Source organism: Pongo abelii, chromosome 2 (assembly GCF_028885655.2).
Source record: "Pongo abelii isolate AG06213 chromosome 2, NHGRI_mPonAbe1-v2.0_pri, whole genome shotgun sequence".
NCBI classification, from domain to species: domain Eukaryota; kingdom Metazoa; phylum Chordata; class Mammalia; order Primates; family Hominidae; genus Pongo; species Pongo abelii.
Window position 1 is genome coordinate 35344820 of NC_085928.1, and position 5478 is coordinate 35350297.

Consider the following 5478-nt stretch of genomic DNA (forward strand, 5'->3'; position numbering starts at 1 on the left):
AGGTGGGCAATATTTCACATGCAGTTTGGTTTGTATGCTGTAAACATCACTGAACAAAAACAAAACCATTCAGAAAAATAGCACTGGAAAGATTGGAAGCTGCTAAGGATAGAATCATTCTCAGTTATGGGGTGGTCTAAAGGTTTGCTTTCTTGGAATCCCAAAGGGAAGCCGTTTTACGAATGACATAAGGAGAGCACACACAGGAATGAGCTGAGGCAGAGGTAAGTTTCTATTTATGCACATTTAAGAATTGTGATTAAGTGTTGATTATATTGTGGTTTACTGTAATTTTATAGAAAACAAATGGCTTTGTTAGGTGTACCTGTATACTGTAAACCATGCATATCAATTCAACCATTTACAGGCTAACTTCACTTTTTAAAAATATAAGTTAATTCTCAACAGATTGTCACAAAATTAACAAAATTAGATTATTCCTATATCAAAATAACCAATAGTTATTTCAGTCGTGCATTATTCACCTGGCCTGACAAATAGCCACACAATTGACTTGGAGGGTAATACTGTGGAACACCAGTTTGCAGTGAGAACAATAAATGTGTCTAATAAAGCTTCCTCCTAGCTAGATGGGCAATTAAGGAATACTGCTCTGCCAGAAAACTGTCACAGATGCAACACCTGAGCCATGTCTCTGGCTTCCTCAAACCTCTATCTGGAGAGGAAAAGAGATGATTTTTCCAAGTGAAGCCTTGCCTTAGTAATCTTCTTTTCTAATGAGATCTGTTAACAGCCATTGAGTCGAGTTTTTGGCCATATTGAAGCAGTTAAATTGGCTGTCTACTTAGGCTTGAAAAAATCACATAAATCAAGTCAACCCAAAAGATGTATTATGCATTCTTGCACTTTGCTATGAACTCTAAAACTAGGGAAAGACAATGGATAATCCAGAAAAGGCCCGATCAGCTCTGACAAAAAAGCCGCACCAAAAAAGCATTATTTGTAGGACTAACATTTGTTAAGATAGTTAAAACTAGTTATTAGGAGAGCAATCCCATAAGAATTCATAACTCCTTTGGTTTACCTGATATGGCTTTCTCAGTCAATAGATTTTATAGATTTTTTTTGGTTCAAATTCCATCTAGACTAAGGAAAAATTATGGCCTATATTTTCTAGTAACAGAAAAAAATTGTTAATTTAAAACTTTATCCTATGTAATAGATATTTTATCCCTAAACAGGAATACTGCAGTACACACAACTAAATGTAGATTTTAACTATGTACAAATTGCATCAGATGTGTTTTTTAAAGTGTCATCATTTTATTATCCATAAGAGTACCTTCTGTTCCCTCTCTCTTTCTTCTATCTCTTTCCCTTCTCCAAAATCACTCTTGTTATCACACATACAGACTGTAATACGGGTTGGTGTTAGGATTGTGGGGACAGAGGTGCTTCATAACAATACATAACAACACACTTTTGAGTTTTACCAACAGCAAGTTGCAACAGACGTCCACTGTCTTCAATATCCATTGGCCCACAACACTCACTTTCATTCATTTGATTCAAAACTTTGTTTTATGAGCTGGAGGTTATAGAGAAAAGAATACGAAAGAAAGTGGTGTCACATACATTTTAGGTTTTATGATGTCATCAGTAAGTTATTGTTATGTTAATAGAAATTTCTACCATTATAGTATTCAGAACTTGAAGTTAAAATTTATTTTTTTATTTTTATTTTTTTTTGAAAAGTTAAAAATTCCTTTTTATTCCTGGTACCACTACCACAATTTACAGGGCAATATACCTGATGTAATGAAAAGAAAAAGGCAAAGACAAAGCTACAACAGATAAAAGACCTCAGGAATGTACATCTAATTGACACTACATTGCGTTAATCAATAGCTGCGCTTTGTGCAAACTGTAGCTATGACAGTCCTGAACAAGAAGGGTTTCCTGTTTAAGCTGCAGTAAGTTTTCTGACTGTGGATCATCGTTCCTTCTGTGGCAGATTTTTAAGTTCCTCTAATGCACTTGGGACAACTGTCTCAAAGTAACCTGCAGCTTTCCTGACAACTCCTCACTCTCTCTCTTGCTAAGAACTGTAGCCCTTTCCTGCTGTTTTTAGAACCTTCTGCTACCATATCCACCACTTCCAACACCAGTCCCACCACCGTAGGGACTGCCCAAGCTTCTTCCACCAAAACTGCCCTCTTTCATGGGTCCATAATTTGATTGTTGTTGTCCACTATAATTTCCAAAATCATTATAGTTCCCACCATCACTATAGTTGCCGCCTCCAAAATTTCCTCCTTCACTGTGACCATCATATCCTCCGCCACCGCCACCATATCCACCACCTTGGTTTCCATATCCTAGTCTACCACCACCACAGCCCCCTCTACTACTATAACCAGGACCACCACGGTAGTTGCCACCATCACCTCCAAGTCCATTATATCCACCATCACCTCCTCCATAACTACCTCCGCTGCCACCACCTCCACCACCATAGCCTCCTCTTCCACCAAAGTTTCCACCACCTCCAAAGTTTCCTCCACAACCCATAAAATTGCCAGATCCATGTCCACGACCTCTCTGTGATCCAGCAGACTGCATCTCTTGTTTAGAAAAGGCCTTTTCCACTTCACAATTATGCCCATTATTAGTGTATTTCTGAACAACAATTTTATCAGCTGTATCACGATCATTAAAAGTTACAAAAGCAAATCTTCTCTTTTTTCCATTCTGCCTATTTTCCATAACTTCTATGGTTTCAATCTTGCCATACTTTTCAAAACAGTCTCTCAAATTATATTCTTCTGTATCTTCTTTAATACCACCAAAAAAATTTTCTTCACTGTTAGAGACCAGGCTTTACAGAATCCTCTGTAGAAACAGCTCTCTTTGGTTCCACTAAACGCCCATCAACCTTGTGTGGTTGAGCATACATTGCTGCATCCACCTCTTCAACACAAGAATAAGTCACAAAATGAAAGCCCCTGGTACATTTGGTTTGGGGGTCTCTCATTACTGACAGATTGAAGTTAAAATTTAAAAGTTAATACATGAAATTTCTGAAAATAATATGTGATGAAGACTAACCTAATAATCCTAAGACAATATACTAATTCTGTTTTTTTTTTTCCATTACTCAAGTATAGTGAAATTGGTACATGAAATAATGAAGAAAAGATGCACTCATTGGTGGGAATTGAATCTAGCTGCCCTCTGTAGGCCCAATTTCTCTGCTGCAAAGAAGGCTCCTAGTATTTACAGCCATTTAAAAGAAAGGAAAGAAAATGTCCATAAAGGATTTTAATGGATTCCTAATAACATTAACTTAGCTCGATGCTCTCTGCTCCTCTTAAACTGATTTTTAAAAGTTTTCCTAGAATGTGAGCAGTTTCTTAGTGTAAGTAATGATAATAATAATACAAATTACGATTCTCTTCCAGGAAGAAATCTAATATGGCAGTTTTTAGCCAACAACGACTTACCTGACATATAATATCTAGTTTGTAGTGTATACAATGAAAAACTCTAAGAATACAATAAAGGATTTTTTCATATTAAAAAATTTTACTCAAAGTTTATAATAAAACTTTGGAATTTTGATAGTCAAATTTATTTTCAGACTGTTGTATAAGTCTCCTGACCTGCATATTTATAGGTTTAGTAAGGTATGGTTGTCAGAGTTACCACTCCTTTTCCATTTGTACTTATTTTTCTGGAGTAAGTCTCTCTCTCTCACTCCTTCCCTCCCTCCTTTTATGTATTTACACATATTTCTTATTAATCAGCAAACTGCATGCACACACACACACACACACACACACCCCCAAATCCACTATCAAAATAAATAATTTCATGGATTTATAAAAAATAAATTATAAAAAAGAGGAAAGGTAAGTCAAATTGTGGTCTCATGAGCTTGTCCAGGTCCTCCAGGTACTATTATTATGTGGTGCCTGAAGATACATTTGTTACACTCTTTGCAATGTCTAAAATTTTAATTTTCCGCTATGAAGCATCTAAGGTCTGTCTGGGATAGTCGGAAATGTGTTTCTAATTGCTTTTTCCATGCAAAAAAGATACAATAGATTACCAACAACAGGACTATTAATCATCCATCTAAGTGCAGCTTCTCTTCTGCATGCAATATTTATAAGCGTTTATATACTCGTGGCTAATGCTAACAATCAATGCCTACTTGATGAGCCAACTTATATAATTGTCAAATGGCTGAAACTCACCAGAAGATTAAGTTTATTGTTGGCTGCTGTTCCAGATTGGATTTGTGATTAAAAGAAAGAGAGAGAAAGAATAGATATCTTTTCGAAGTTTCTATTAGGAATGGAAAAGTAATCTAGCTGCATTTTTCTTGTAGATAGTAGAATCCTTTTCACCGTGTATTTTCATACATCAACTATAATAACAAAATAAGTAGAGATAATTCTTCCTGACTCTGTATTTGTGAAAGACATCTCAATGTACAGTTTCTGTGATGCTGAGATTAAACACAAAATCCAATTACTTTAATAGTTTAATTGAGAACTTTTAGACCTTAGAAAAGTTAAACTTAGCTTTCATGGATGTGCAGATATGGTTGTGCTGCATGCCTTTTGTTATTTTTGCTATTTTGTTATTTTTGTGAGGAATATAATTCCCACTCTCATAGTGATGTTCATTAACTGCTAGTCCACTTATTTTTTCTTTTACTTTTTTTGTGTTAGTAGTAAAACTTTTACAGAGTAATGCAATTCAACATAGGGTATTAAATTTTTTTCTTTTGTCTATTTAAATATCAAACAAGATATACAATTACAAATTTATATTTATATTTTACATTTGAGATTTTGTCAATTATTTTATTTTATTTTATGTATTTAATTTTTTGAGATGGAGTCTCGCACTGTTGCAGGGGCTTAGCGCCATCTCGATTTGCTGCAAACTCTGCCTCCCAGGTTCACGCAATTCTCCTGCCTCCACCTCCCAAGTATCTGGGATTACAGGCACACACCACCACACCTGATTAATTTTTTGTATTTTTAGTAGAGATGGGGTTTCACTATGTTGGCTAGATTTGTCTCGAACTCCTGACCTCGTGATCCGCCAGCCTTGGCTTCCCAAAGTGCTGGGATTACACGCGTGAGCCACTGTGCCCAGCCATCAATTATTTTACCTTATTGTGTAGAGCAACTCATAAATATGTTTATAAACTAGCATAGTTTTAGTACTTATTAAACTCTTAATATGCAATTACTTGGTTATTAAACTTAATTTTTTTACCCTTAATATTTATCTTCAAGACTCAAACCAAAAGAATTTTGAAGTCTGTACTCAATCAATAATTTATAAGTATATTCTATGTATATCATGCCATGCCAGATTCTACAAATGATAAAAAGAAGACTCTAAGTTAAGATCATTTATCTCAAAATGTATGTTTCTTTAGGGAACAAAAGACACCTATGGCAGATTCAATACCAATATGCAAACACTACATAAGTG

General features: G+C 35.3%; 1 pseudogene; it reads right to left on the reverse strand.

Moving 5' to 3' along the window:
- Positions 1-1734: 1734 nt before the first annotated feature.
- LOC100454768 (heterogeneous nuclear ribonucleoprotein A3-like) lies at positions 1735-2995 on the reverse strand (annotated as a pseudogene).
- Positions 2996-5478: the final 2483 nt, after the last annotated feature.